Source organism: Rhinatrema bivittatum, chromosome 9 (assembly GCF_901001135.1).
Source record: "Rhinatrema bivittatum chromosome 9, aRhiBiv1.1, whole genome shotgun sequence".
Classification (NCBI taxonomy): domain Eukaryota; kingdom Metazoa; phylum Chordata; class Amphibia; order Gymnophiona; family Rhinatrematidae; genus Rhinatrema; species Rhinatrema bivittatum.
The window spans coordinates 137,806,155-137,822,099 of NC_042623.1; the positions used below are offsets into that span (position 1 = coordinate 137,806,155).

Consider the following 15,945-nt stretch of genomic DNA (forward strand, 5'->3'; position numbering starts at 1 on the left):
TTAATTTCTTTATCATTTATTTTTCCTCCATGTTTATATCTTTCTACCCACCAGCTGTCTCTCAACAGCTCATTATTTCCTCTCTCATCTCCTCCAAGTCTCACTCTCTCCTGCCACTTCCATCTCTCTCCTCACCTCTCCTTGCGTCTTACCTCAACCATGATCCCTTTTTTTGATTTATTTCCCCCTATCAGCCCCTCTCCACTCTATCCACACAGCTCCTTCTCCAATTACTTTCACCTCTATCTTCCTCTTAAGTTCCCTTTACTAACCACTCTCCCCTGCTCTTCTTCAATCATAGCCCATGCCATTTCTCTAAATTTGTATCCCCTTTTTCCTTTCTCTCAGCTACTGGTCCCCTCTCTCTGCCCCCACTGGCCTCACAGCTTGTGTCTCTTCCTCTCCCTCCCCCACAGCTCCTCTTCCTCCCTCCTCCTCCTCCTTTCCCAGCCCCTCTCTCAGACCTACAGAACAATATTCTCTCTCACAACAGTAATCCCTTTTAAACCATATCCCAGCAGTTCTCCCAGCCCCTCTCTGATCTTCCCTATAGCACCTCTGTTGCTCTTTACCTTTCCCAAGCCATCTTTCAGCATCTCTACTGTACCTCAGGAAGGCTGTCCTACACTGCTGCTACTGGTTCCCATGCAGCCCATTAATCAGACATTATACAGCCAACCAATAGGCTGCAGGGGGAGGCGAAAGCAGTAAGTGGGAGACAGAAGTGCAGTGTTTGCCCTCCCCTGAAGCCCATTGGTCAGACATTCCACAGCCAGCCAATAGCTGCAGGAGGAGGCAGAGATAAAGGCACTTTTGCCTGCTTTCTCCTATAGCCCATTGATCAGAAATTTCCTAGCCAGCCAATGGACTGCAGGGGAAGGCGGGAACAGTAGCAATGAGACAGAAGCTCTTCCTTATTGACCTCTCTGACAACCCTGCTGAGTGGAACTCAGCTCCCAACCTACAGGAGTGCAGAAGACAATATTGGGAATGCTCAAACATCCACAGTGCCTACAGGGCTGGCGCCTATGGATGAATGTTACACTGTAAGAGCAAAATAATTTTCTTGGCAACATGAGATTGTGTGGTTTACAACTCATATCTATTCAGTTGACTAGTTTTAACACCTTTTACTTGAATTAATTGCTGTATAGTAAAATATATTTGTGACTTTGGATGAATCCCTCAGAAATTGACTTCTGTCTTTTTTATCTGTCTGTTTATATTCCCAGTCAATGATAAATGCCATGGCAGAGAAGGTCATATTCTGTAGATCAATACATGGCTGCATAGATGGTGTCAACAAGAGTGTTTTGGCTTCCTGGACCATAGGATGATTTTCCAAGGACCTCTAAGCAGCAATGGGGTCTGCCTGTTGAAGTGGTAGAGCATCTTCCAAAGCAGATTGGTAAACCTACTGAGAAGGGCTTTAAACTAGGATCATCTGGGGTAGGTGGACAAAGCCCTCATATGTATATAAAGAATTTAACACCTATAGAGAAATGGGGAAAATGTCAGTATTTGGAAAGCTATGTACACTAATGCTCATGATATGGGAAATAAAGTCCCAGATATGGAGGCAATCTGGAAGAGGCTGACTTGGATATAGTGGTGGTCATGGAGATGTGGCAAACAGAGAATCATGACTGTCATATGGTTCTACCAGGCTATAATGTGTTCAAAAGGATAGAGTAGAAAGAAATATATGTTAAAAATAATTTATTAAAGCAACAGAACTGCAGGATTTGTGAAGTAAGGTGGAGGCACTTTGGGTTAATCTAGAAAGAGGGACTGGAAAATTTGTTTATACTGGTGTGAAATAGAGACCTCCTCTGTAGGCGGAAGAAAAGGAATAGAGATTTAGTTGAAAATATTCACAAAATTGTTATGAAATATGAAGTGCTATTGCTTGGTGATTTCATTCTGCTGGATGTTGATTGGGACATACCAGTTGCATGGTTATCTAGTAGCATGGCGATCCTGTACTTTCTGCAGGGAGAATGGTTCCAGCAACTGATAATGGAACCCAGGCTATGATCTATGCTGCTAGGAGTGGCTACAGCAGCCTTTGGAATTTCAGAGTACCTGGAGCTGGATATACAATGGACTTGCTTGGGGTTGGAGTAGGGGAACCCCCCACTGAAGACTATTGTTTTTGAATTGCTGAGGTTGTGTCTATGTATGTTTTACGGTACCGGACTCTGCCCCGGTCCCTCCACTCACCTCGGGGGCGGCCCGGCCCGTTGTTACTCCGTTCCGGCCGGCAGGGCCCATCGGGGCCTCTCCCGCGGCGCTCCCTCCTTGAGGGAGATGCCGTCGATCCATCACGGCTGGCCCTGCCCCCTAGGCGCGCGCGCAGGAGCTCCAGAGTTAAGGGGGCCAGCTCGGGAACAGGCAGAACGGCCCCAGATGACGTCAGATGCTGCAAGGGTATTTAAACCCTGCAGCTATGCCTGGTCCTTGCCTTGCAACAAGATTCACTCTCTTTGAGAGCTACTAGTTGCTACCTTCGTCTTCTGGCTATCGACCCCGGCTTCTGACTACTGGCTTCTGACCTCGGCTTGGACTTCTGGCTTCTGATTCTGGCTTCCAACTTCTGGCTTCTGTCTTCGGCTTCTGACTACTGGCTTCTGACCTCGGCTTGGACTACTCGCTTCTAATTCCGGGTTCCGACTTCTGTCTTCGGCTTCTGACTACTGCCTCTGACCTCAGCTCATCCACGGTTTCTGATTCCGGCTTTGCTCCACTGGTTCCTGACTCCAGCTCTTGTCCAGGAGGCCCCTCCTAAGTCCAAGCGGCTCAGGTCCTCACGAGTTCCTCTCGGGGGGACCGCGGGCTTCCAGTGGTGAAGTTCCAGCTGACCTCCTGGCTTCAGCCCTTCTCTTCTCAATCTTCAGGAACCCCTCTTCAGACCCCAGCCTTCAGGAGACCGCACATAAGTCCAAGCGGCTAGGGTCCTCACAGGCTCCTCCTGGGGGGACCTCGGGCTTCCAGTGGTGAAGATCCCTCCGGTCTCCTGCTCTGTGCCACCTCCCGGCTTCGACATCCACAGTGGGCCTCCCCACGGTGAGTCTTCATCTGTCTCAGCCGGCTCAAGGGTCAAGAATCCAAAACTTGCAAGGCCATGGACCCGGTGGACACCATGGGCTTGAAAGCCATTCCCGGAATTGCACAGCGGTTGCAACAACAGCAAATCTGCATTGACTCCCTGATGACGACCGTGCAGAGACTAGCCAATTGGATAGATGGAGCCGCTGCATTCAGTGCTCCGGTACCTGTAGCCACGGCCGATATCGGACCAGCCATGCCCACACAACTGCCAGCACCTTCTCGGTACTCTGGGGAAGCAAAGCTCTGCCGCAGATTCCTCAATCAGTGTTACAACCGATTCAACCTACTGCCAGCCCAGTTTCCTACGGATTGGATTAAAACCAGCTATATTATTTCATTGTTGGATGGGAAACCCCTGGCGTGGGCCTCCCCACTATGGGAGCATCAGGACCCCCGCTTTGCGAATCTGGAACAGTTTGTCGCAGCTTTCCGACATATCTTCAATGAGCCCTCTCGCAGGCCCACAGCCACTTCTGAGTTACTTCAGCTACGTCAAGGCAACCGGTCCCTTGCCAAGTATGCGATGGAATTCCATACCCTAGCAGCCGAGCTAGACTGGAGGGATGATAGCCTCCATGGTATATTCCTGGAAGGTATCTCTTCAAGACTCCAGGATGAGCTAGCAGCAAGAGATCTCCCAGATGACCTGAACAGCCTGATCGATATGGCTGGATGGATGGAGCGCCGTATTCAACGCCGTTCTCGGGAAGGGAGGTCCGGTCGTAAATCCAGTAACTCTGCGCCTACATTTCCCCGACTGGTATCCTCCTCCTCTGCCTCTCCTGGAAACCAAGACCAACCAGTTAGGTCGAGGTCCAATCTCTCAGGAGGAGAGAAGATGACGCGCTTAAGGGCTGTGCCTTTATTGCGGTGGCAAGGGGCACTTCCTGGCCCGATGTGGTGGCGGGAAACGCCAGAACCTAGGGATCAAAGGGGAGCTGACACTAGGTAATACATGTTCTGCCTCCTCATGTACTGTACTGGTTACCCTTGTCTACCCTGAGGGCACGTTTGATACACTGGCTCTGGAATTTCATTCTCTGCAGAAAATTTGGGGTCCAGTTGGACTTCACAACCGCCTTTCATCCCCAAAGTAATGGTCAAGAGGAATACACGAACCGGACTCTGAAAGCCTTCCTCCGAGCCTTCGTGGGAGATCTACAAAACGATTGGGTGGCTCTACTCCCATGGGCAGAATTCTCCTACAATCAAAATAGGCATTCGGCCATTGGTAGACCACCCTTCCAGGTGGTATATGGGAGACACCTCCGACTTCCCTTGCTTTTACCATTGGCAGTCCCTTCACCAGCTGTGCAGCTCACAGCTCAGCAACTAAGCAGCCTCTGGAACTCTACTCGGGAGAAACTGCAACGCACCGCAGTCACAGCGAAGAAGTATGCGGACCGTCTGCGACGTCCCGCCCCTGCAATTCTTCCCGGGGACAAGGTATGGTTAAGTACCAAAAACCTTTGTCTGCGGGTTCCATCTATGCGCTTGGCTCTGAGGTGCATTGGCCCGTTCCCCATCACGGAATGGCTGGGTGCGGTCTCCTACCAACTTCGCCTTCCCACTATGCTCCAAGTGCATAACGTTTTTCATGTCTTGCTGCTCAAGCCGTTGGTCTTGTCCATCTTCCATAACAAGATTCCTGACTCTGCTGCTCCCACAGCCCAGGAGGATACAGTCTACCAAGTAAAGGACGTCCTAGATGTACGGTTCCACCACCGCAGATGGGAGTACCTCCTTTCATGGGAGGGCTACGGTCCCGAAGAAAACATGTGGGAACCAGCCTCTAACATTCTGGACAAGGGTCTTCTCCGCCAGTTCCACTTGGATCATCTGGCAAAGCCGAAACCCCCAGGAAGGGGGCATAAGAGGGGGGGTACTGTTACAGTATCGGGCCGTGCCCTGGTCCCTCCACTCACCTCGGGGCCGGCCCAGCCTGCTGTTGCTCTGTTCCAGCCAGCAGGACCCATCGGGGCCTCTCCCGCGGCGCTCCCTCCTCGAGGGAGATGCCGCCGATCTGTCACAGCTGGCCCCGCCCCCTAGGCGCACACGCGCGCAGGAGCTCCAAAGTTAAAGGGGCCAGCGCGGGAACAGGCAGGACGGCCCCCAGATGATGTCAGACGCTGCAGGGGTATTTAAACCCTGCAGCTAGGCCTTGGGTCCTTGCCTTGCAACAAGGTTCACTCTGAGAGCTACTAGTTGCTACCTTTGTCTTCTGGCTATCAACCCTGGCTTCTGACTTCAGCTGGGACTACTGGCTTCTGATTCCGGCTTCCGATTTCTGGCTTCTGTCTTCGGCTTCTGACTACTGCCTCTGACCTCGGCTCATCCACGGCTTTTGATTCCGGCTTCGCTCCACTGGTTCCTGACTCTGGCTCTCGTCCAGGAGGCCCCTCCTAAGTCCAAGCGGCTTGGGTCCTCACGTGCTCCTCTCGGGGGAACCGTGGGCTTCCAGTGGTGAAGTTCCAGCTGACCTCCTGGCTTTGGCCCTTCTCTTCTCAATCTTCAGGAACTCCTGTTCAGACCCCAGCCTTCAGGAGACCGCACATAAGTCCAAGCGGCTTGGGATCTCACAGGCTCCTCCTGGGGGACCTCGGGCTTCCAGTGGTGAAGATCCCTCCGGTCTCCTGTTCTGTGCTGCCTCCCGGCTTCGACATCCACAGAGGACCTCCCCACAGTGAGTCTTCATCTGTCTCAGCCGGCTCAAGGATCCACGAATCCAACAGCATGTGTGAGTGGTGCTGGCTCACCTCCTCAAACCTTACTGCATACACTTTTCTTTTACATTTCTGGGCACGAGGGAGGAAAGGGGAACAGGCCATGCAGCCCGATTTTAGGGGGGGGGGGGGACACAGTCACCAGGTTAGATTTTTATTTTTCTGTCGCTACTTAACTGGCTATATTCTTTTGAATATAGCCAGATAATCGTAAAGTTCTCCGGCGACATGCTGCTGCACAACTTTAGGATTACTCTGAGGCAGTCTCAGAGTTATCCAATTAAGTTATCCGAATATGCTAAAAATCAGTTAAGTTAGATAACCCTGCTCTGCCCTGGAACACCACTGGAATGCCTTTTTTTTTATCCAGCTAACGTTTAGCTGGATAAGTGCCCCAAATAATTAAAAGTGGACATTTAGCCAAATAACTTGAAGCCTTTAAAACTGGACCTTTATATTTTCTTCTATGTTGCAAAGATTATTTTGACCAAATGTTCTTCATGTGCTGTTGTCTGCCTAGTTTAACAGATTAATGTTTTTAAATCTCAACTATAGAGGGATTCAGGGCCTGATTTCTGAAGTGGATTTAAAAAACCTCAGAGTTTTGGGATGATCCATAAAAACCTCTCTCATCTTATCCCATTTTCACTCAGGCCTTGACATAGCCCAAAGTAACAACTAGTCCTGGAAGAGAGGGAGAACTATTTTAGACTTACTTGTCAGTGGATTGCGGGACCTGGTGGGGCTGCTTAGCAATAGTGATCATAATGCAATCAACTTTGATATCATCAGTAACCACCAAAGGGAATTTCAAAAAGGGAGATTTTGCTAACATTAGAAAGTAAGGAAGGAGGAAACCAAATGGGGCAGTTATAAGGCTTGAAATTCTGCATGAGACTTAGAGATTGTTTTAAAAGATCAGCTTGGATACCCAGATAAAATGAATTCCACACATTATAAAAGCTTGAAGAAAGACCAAAGAATTGCCAGCATGGTTAAATGGTGTTATGATAGAGGCTATTAAAGCCAAAAAGATATTTCAAAAAAATGGAAAGCAAGTCCAAATGAGGAGAATAGGAAAGAGCATAGGTAGATGTGACATAAGGCAGGACAAAAGAGAATTGGAGAAGAAGTTTGTTACAAAGGCAAAACCTAATAATAAAAACTTTTTCAAAGTATATCAAAGGCGAAAACAGGCTTTTTGCGTTTCTATTGATCTCCTCTTTTGTTTCTCCCCCCCCCCTTTAAATTTCCTCTATGATGAGAGAATGTAATGTTTCTCTAGGATTTTTTTTTAATTCTTTTTAGTTTTACGTTTCTTTAAATGTACTCTTGATTTTCTTTGACAAAGTATTACTTTGTTATTTTAATATTAAAGATTAATAAAGATAAAGTAAAAAAAAAAAAGGCAAAAACAGGGAGTCAGACTTCTTAATGACTGGGAGCAAAAGAAGCGCTCAGAAGTCAAAACCATCACAGAAAAATTAAGGTTGAATTTTAATTCCCCTGCGCGCGTAAAAAAGAGGGGGTTACACGTGTTCAGTTCTGTTTTCTCTGCACCATGTGCTCTCATTAGCTGCCCTTCCCCTCCCTCCAGGGCACAGCCCTTCAGGTACTGAGAAACCACATAACTTTATAAGCAGCATGATATGTAATAGTATTATTTAATGTTACTCTCATGCAAAGAACTGCAGGGGTACTGATGTTGTCTCTTTTTTTTCCCCCTCTGTTTCCACAGAACACTCCCGTCCCAGTCAGGAGGGTCCAGGAGGCAGGTGGGAAGGCCCAGGGACGAGCCGTGATCCCCCGGGGACAAGGCGGACACCGATGCTCACACGTCCATTTTACATGGATGCCATGACACAGCGGTCGGAGGAGGAGGAGGAGGAAGAAGTGGGCCTCATGACAGCAGCAGAAAGCTGCCCACTCAATCTTTCAGGTGCCCTGGGCTGTCTATTCCCTGATCCAGATTGGGAGGGCTCCCCACCGGACCCTCAGACAAGCAGCCCACTATGGGCCAGATTTTCAAAAGCATTTACTCGAGCAAAACTGGTTTTTGCTCGAGTAAATACACTTTACTCAAGTAAGTGGGCTTTTCAAAATTGCTACAATATATGCCATTGAATTGTCCATAGGATTTACTCAAGTAAGTGCACTTTACTCGAGTAAATAGCTTTTGAAAATTGCTACGATAGTATGTCACATTTACATGCGTAACTCCTTTGAAAATGACCCCCTATGTGTAGACATCAGCCCGTCCATGCCAGAATTGCAGCCGCTTATGCACCAAACTACCCCTTTCATGCCACCACACATCCCTGCACCAGTGCCAGCAAGAGTGCTACCACCAGAACCACCAACACCAGCACCACCTTTCGTCCCTTCTCAGCATCCAATGACAGGCACACAGGCGGAGCAATTGAAAATGGAACTTCACGGCATACGCAGAGCCCTCACACGGCATAACCGTCTCATGGAGCTACAGACAGCAGCATCCACCCAGCCATCCACAAGCATCACAGCAGCAATTGGCACTCTCAACACTATCATGCTACAGATCCTGCAGCGGATACCGGAGCAGCGGTCAGCATCATCTGCCTTGTTGTACCTGCTTACAATGAGATAATTGCTCCTCAAGTATCGAGAATCCAATACTTCATCTATTCCTGATGTAATGATGCTGGAAGCCAATCCCAGAACCACCACTGTACATAAATAATATTGCAATGATGACAGAAAAGATCTTGCCTTGTGTTCTCCGTTGGGTGTAGAGAGGATGATCCATAATGACATGAAAGTCTTGTCATATATCTTGCAAAAAATGATCATGCATCATAATCTGAATACTTGCTTAGATTGTTTATGCTTATACCCAGAGTAGGTTGCCAGTCTTATATAGAAGCAGATCATCCTAAGAACTGCAAAACATTTGAAAATGACATATACATAGCTGCAGTTCATTGAACTAGTTTTGTTTTGTATATCAGAAGAACATTCAGGTTAATGTCTCCAAAAGGATTAACTTTGCATTTACCTTGGCAAGAATAAACCTCACTGGTAAGCCAGGGTATATTGAATATGAACATGGTCTCTCAAATGTACTGTTAATGCCCTTTTTAATACTTGCATTGTGCCAAAGAGAGCGTTCTTCTGATGTTCATATGGTGTAATACATACAGGCAGTATGTCTAAATGCGCTTGGAAGTTCTTTTAATCAAGCCATTGGTGCCCAATACAGTTGGGACAATTTCTGATTCTTTCTGTCACATTTTTTTAGTCTCTGATTGCATCTCTTGGTACATGAGGATCTTCTCCATATGATCCATAGAATAGTCACTTGATATTGGCACTTCCATCAGCAATGCTGCTCTTGTGCTTTTTTTCTTTACCACAATATCTGAATTTTTTACATTGAGCTTTACATTAGTTGGAATAGGAGTGTCCCAGCTGATCACAACTTCTTCATTCTCTACAGGTCTCTCAGGCTTGTGATCCCAGTACTTTTCTCATATAGTGATGTTATAGTTTTTACATACTTTTTACATAGTTTTAATCTACTGAAAACTATGTCAGCACTTGACATCTAGCAACAAGGCATGTAACTGTTTCTAGTTCTGTTTTACAGAATCTACATTTATCTGTTTTGCCATTTTTTCCATGTTGACTGTGAACCTTCTTGTTGATAATTCACTATTCTGTGCTGCAATTATCAAGCTCTCAGCTTTAGGTTTAAGCACACCTCTCCTTAGCCATTCCTGAGTCAGATTTGATCCATGTGTGGCTTCTGAAGCAACTATCTGCATTTCCCATTATATTTGTGATTTGGCCAAGTATCTTGTTGGTTGGTCTGATTCTTTATAAAGCTTTTTTTTTTCTATTGCTTTGCAAATTCCACTGCTTCTTTCCTCTTATGTGCTGGTAAATTCTCACCCATTCCTTCCACTTGCCAAAGTAATTATCCAGGCTTAAAGATGGGAATTATTAGAAAGGGAATGGTGAATAAAACGGAAAATGTCATAATGCCTCTGTATCGCTCCATGGTGAGACCCCCACCTTGAATACTGTGTACAATTCTGGTCGCCGCATCTCAAAAAAGATATAATTGCAATGGAGAAGGTACAGAGAAGGGCGACCAAAATGATAAGGGGAATGGAGCAGCTCCCCTATGAGGAAGGACTAAAGAGGTTAGGACTTTTCAGCTTGGAGAAGAGACAGTTGAGGTGGGATATGATAGAGGTGTTTAAAATCATGAGAGGTCTAGAATGGGTAGATGTGAATCTGTTATTTAGTCTTTCAGATAATAGAAAGACTAGGGGGTACTCCATGAAGTTAGCATGTGGCACATTTAAAACTAATCGGAGAAAGTTCTTCTTCACTCAACGCACAATTAAACTCTGGAATTTGTTGCCAAAGGACTTGGTTAGTTCAGTTAGTATAGCTGTGTTTAAAAAAGGATTGGATAAGTTCTTGGAGGAGAAGTCCGTTACCTGCTATTAATTAAGTTGACTTAGAAAATAGCCACTGCTATTACTAGCAATGTAACATGAAATAGACTTAGTTTTGGGGTACTTGCCAGGTTTCTTATGGCCTGGATTGGCCACTGTTGGAAACAGGATGCTGGGCTTGATAGACCCTTGGTCTGACCCAGTATGGCATGTTCTTATGTTCTTATGGAGACCGAGCTCAGCAAATTTTGAGCATGGGGATCTGTTGATGCTGTTAGGTGTGCTTGAAGGTTCAGTTGATTTGCAGTCTGAAATTTGTGAGCATGTAGCATGATAAACCATATTGTATGTGAAAGAAATCTCAGCATTTGGAAGCCCCCGAGGAAGATTATTATTTATTATTTAACAGTTTTTTATACCGAATGTCAGAACGTGGTCGATTTTGGACAGGCTGGATACAAGAGCTTGAATGTTTTCACTGCAGGAAGCTGGATGCAGTCTCTCTCACATTTGGAGGTAATCTCATAGTTGAAAATAAGTAGAATTTTGGATTTTTAAATACATAAGAAAAAATTCTTTTTCTCAAAAAGAAAAAAACAGATTGGACAGTTATAGTTGAGACCGATGATTAAAGATATTATGAGCGTTATTAAGGAAACAGTATCAGCAAACATTTTGGTTAGTACTAGTTCAATGCTCCTGTAGTATGCTCAAATTATATGAAGATCTCTTTATCTAATATATGTTCCTGTGGTTTCTCTGCTGATTCTGTGTAATTTAGGTTATATGCTTTAGCTGCCATGTGGTACAGTTTGTTTTGGAAAATAAACTGTTTTCAACAAATGATCTTTAAGGTGAAAGGATAAGTGAGAACGTGATGATTTCCTCAGCTGCTCCTGTGTCAGATTCAATAAAGATCCAACAGAAATTTAAAGAGCAGTCTGCCACAGTGATAGCCGAGTTTCCAGCACGGATGGAGAATTGAATACACACATCTGTCAATCTAGTAAAATGAATTTTGTACAGCTGAGAGAAATAGAGTGGGGGATCCTAGAGCATGGGGCATGCTTTTACATACTAGCAATGACATAGCTTATTTTTTTAATTTACAAAACAGTTTTATATTTTCCAGGTCAAAAGATTGCTCGAAACGGTGTACACCAATACAGCTCAAACAAAATCTAAAAACCTAAAATGAAATTATTGGGTTAGACCATGTGAATTCATGCTGTGTACCATGTATCTATATTTTAGGGATGTGCATTTGTTTTTAAATTAATTGAAAACACGAGTAAACACTTGTGTTTCATTTAAAAACAAAACTAAAGCTCCCCTGAAATTCTTTTTTTTTTTTTTTGTTAACTTGCTCGAGAAAGTCAATAAAAAAAACTGAAAAGTGAAATTTACACCTCACCTCACCCCACCCCACCTTCCTCAATGCATCAGTTCTCCCAAGCCCCTCCCCCCCGGGACCTTGCTTACTCCTTCTGTGGGTTCTCCAGTATAGAAAGGGGCAGAGTCGATCCCTGTCGTGCTTGCCCCACCACGGTGCTATAGAACAAAATGGCCCTGGCCTAACAGCCATTTTGGAACCAAGAGCTGGTGGGGCAGGAGCGATTGGGGGATCACTCCTGCTCCTTTCTGGATTGGAGACCTCCAGAAGAAAGGCACCATTTCTTATATTTTCTTTTGGGAGCTTTGTTTTTTAAACTTTATGTTTTTGTTAGTTCAGCAAATGAAATGAAATTAAATAACCATTAAACCTAATTAAATAAAAACCTAAATGAAAAAAAAGAAACAAAATCATTTTTCCCCTGCACATCCCTATTATATTTCAATACTGTAAAATCCTCCATGTTCATCCATTTGCCAAAATAACAGTTTGCCTCAATATTTAAACTTTCTTGACCACCCACCAGCTTACTTGCTTTAAGTATGTCCAATTTGGTCATGCATGCCAGTGGACGACGTGAAGGCATTTCGGCCATTCTGAATTGTCAGAAAAGGATGTCACCATTCATTTGATTATCACGGATCCAACTGTTCACCCACCTGGTTTTGACCTGCCACTGCACTTCTGGATTGTGTTAAATCATTTTCGGACAGAATAAGGCCATTGTGCTGCCAATCTGCAGCTGATGATCCAAATTATAGCTATGGACAATGTGAAATGATGTTTTGTATTTATTTATTTAAGAGCTTTTATATACCGATGTTCATGTACTGGTACATATCACGTCGGTTTACATAGAACCAAAGTTGGAAATTACATCGAACATTATATCGACCAAAAGGGTACAAATAACTGGTCTAACATCGTGAGAACATATTGATAACGCTGAGAACTTATAGATAGAGCTGAGGACGACTTAGAATTTAAAATTATTACAAATAACAAATAAATAAAATAATAATCAACAAAGTAGGAATTACAACCGACTTAATAAGCATGGGTGCAGATTGACGTAAAGTAGAGCTAAACAAGAGAATTAAGGGCTACGGCGTCAGACTTCTAACGTGATGGGGTATGAAATGAGTGAATCAAACCCTATTGTAAACAAATGTCCACTATCTCGTTTTAAAGGTTGGCATTATACTTTACTGATGACAAACTTATTAACTGTCTCAGCATGTTTTGCACATGCTAGAAGTAACAAATATATTTTTCTTTAGCATTTTAGAAACAAAAAAATAGAATTTCCGATTGAACAATAGCTGGATTCTGCTGAATGAAGGAATGATCTATTTTCCAGTTTTAGTTGCTTATGAAAAAAACTGTGACCACCACACTGCATCTTTCAGTGTGCTTGGTGTGATAATCAGACCCTGAGACTGGAAGCAGTTTCTTCATTGCTTAAACACTCACAAGAGCATCAGGAATCAGGTTGAATAAAACATTAGCAGCACCCAGAACTGGACAAGACACAATATTGAGCACCTGGACTTTTTTTCTGTTCTTTTCTTTTCTTTGCCCCATATAAGCACAAGAGATGACTGGACCTATGGTTCTGAATCTCCTAGAATGTTTCAAATGCATTGCTATTCAGTATACAGGGTTTCTACAGGGTTCTGGAATTGCCATCTGCACATGTCACAGCTTTATTTTTGTGCCAGTGAAATGTAAATCAAAGATCATCATTTTTGGGTGACGGGATTAAGCAGTTAAATGGAAAGGATCACCCAATTTTGGGGTTTAGAAAATCTTTTGGCAAAAAAAAAAAAATTGTCTGGATTGCGGTCCACATTAAAAAACACAGCTTGAAGAGAGAATGTATCTTGAAACTATTGCTTATTCCCTTAACATTGCATGGAAGACTAGACCCCACATGGAGACATGTAGGACATGATCAGTCTCATTTCACTTTCAACTTACATGTCTCATTATTTCTTTTTCAGTAGGCATTTTCTCTCAATGATCTTTTACACATCTGGAAATAGGGGATGGAGGAGCCCGACTGAACATTGTCACAGCCTGATGTCAGTGTGGAGGAAGGACATAAAACCTAGAACCCAAAACATATTTTACTTTATGTTTTACATCCAGTTTTAATAGCGTAATTTCATAGAAATCAATAGAAAATAGAAGTTTTAAAAGAGCATAAGAAGAATCGGCTATTCCTTGTACAAATCCTGTTCATATGCATATATTACCATATTGCACATTCTAGGCTCATATTTAACATTCATATCATGCTGAATTTAAAATAAATGCTTATTATTATTATTTATTTGTGGTTTTTATATACCGACTTCGTAGGATAACATCAGTTCGGTTTACCTTAGAACTTCAAAATCAGCAAAACAGAGGCTTTACATAGAACTTATAGGAAAACAGTGAATAAAATAAAATTAAATAAATTAAATAAACTATACAATGAACGAGGCTTAAATAGAGAGACTTAAATAGAGGTTGTTGGATAACTGAGATGGTATTGAGAGAAATGATTGGGGGATGGAGTGGGGGGGGGGAGAAAGAAAGGGGTAGAGGGGGGATGAAGATAGACGGAATGTATAGAGGGGATGAGGGTTGTATATTGCATATAGGGAGGGGAATGAAGAGTTGAAAGGGTTGCATGGGGGAGGGAAAGGAGGAGTTGTATAGATTGCAAGGAACTATTTACAATAGATGCATTGGGGAGGAAGTAGCATATATGATTATAAAACTATTTACAGAGCGTACATTATTGAAGATATGTAAGTCAAGGCATGAAGTTGAAAATCCAAGATGGTAGCAACTAAGAGAAGGAGGTATCTTATGAGGGATCGTAAAGTTAGAACTGAGGGATCTGTTAGGGGCAGGGACGCGGGAGAGGAGGGGTGGTGAGGGTAGAGGCATTGTGGGGCAGGGAGAGTGTTTTGTTGGCAAAGAAGATTGAAGGGTGAGCAAAATGAGTGAATTTTGGTGACATGTATTATTTGAATGCCTTCGTGAAAAGCCATGTTTTGTGTTGATATTACATACTCACTCCTGCACAGGAAAGCACATCTATGAAATACAAAATAGATCAAAAGCTTAAGATAGAAAGATTCCCCTCAAAATAGTTATGTTTCAAACAATGGCAACACCTGGAGCCAGCAGGGGTGATGTATTAAGGCATAAGTAGTCAGACTGAGCAGTGTTGGGGCAGTGGCAGTTAGGCAGAGGTCAATGTTGGGATAGCAACACAGTAGAAAACATGAAGAGCGTGGTCTATTTTTTAGTTTAACCTGGGGCTCCATTTTTTTCTCTCATTGGATTTTTTTCAGTTTGAACCAAAACCCAGAAGTCTCAGGTATAAAGCAAAAACAAAGCCCTGATGAAGGCATTATAAAATACTAACAGAATCTACTACAGGAATGACAATGCTCTCAAGAACAAACTGGTCAATTTTCAAAACTGCCAATTTTCAAAGCATGCCAAAACTGGGAGATACGCGTGTGACTCGGACCCATGCATGCCACACGGATTTTAAAAGACCCGCGGCCATACACGTGTCTTCCGGTACGTGCATAAAAAGGTTTTCTGAAAAAGGGGCGGGGTGAGGGTATGATTTGGGTGGGGCATGGGCGAGTTGGGGCTGCACCATGAAAGCGCGTAAGCAGTTACGTACACAAGCGCGCTCCGGGTTCCCTTACCGCGTAACTTTACTTCTACTACGGACAGCGTGTAAGTCATGTAACAAACAAAACTGACAATCAACAATATGAAAAAACCTCCCAATGGATGTTGTAAATTAAATGTAGATGCACAGTGTACAGGCCACCCACGTGTCTCTTCCCAGCTCACTAATTACCTTATATCAGAATAATCGATCACCTTTTTAAAGAAAGTACAAACTTTTATTTATTAGACAAATATTATCCTGTAAAGGTTCCAAATAGCAATGCACATGCACATTGCTCTCTCCACAAATGAAATCATTCAAAACATCCCTTAATTCTGAATTTTTCATTCACACCAACATACCCCAGTCACATCTTTACCCCATTCATACCTACCCCATAAAATACATACCAATGCCTACCCCCAAAAAGCACAACAATTTTTTTAAAATACAAGATTAAAATGGATATCCTAACAATTTTTCACCAAAGGAGAATATCATAAATCCAGCAAACATATATTCAGAGTCCACATGTATCCTTGTCACCTCCACATGAATACTTGCTAGTTACTATATTGATGA

The 15,945-nt window shown here is 43.7% G+C and overlaps 1 long non-coding RNA gene across 1 annotated transcript in view; it reads right to left on the reverse strand.

Moving 5' to 3' along the window:
* Positions 1 to 13,709, reverse strand: part of LOC115098566 — a 28,723-nt gene extending 15,014 nt beyond the window's left edge. The window contains exon 1 of the long non-coding RNA XR_003858555.1: positions 13,653 to 13,709. This is a non-coding gene — a long non-coding RNA (uncharacterized LOC115098566). The remainder of the gene's footprint in view (positions 1 to 13,652) is intronic.
* Positions 13,710 to 15,945: the final 2,236 nt, after the last annotated feature.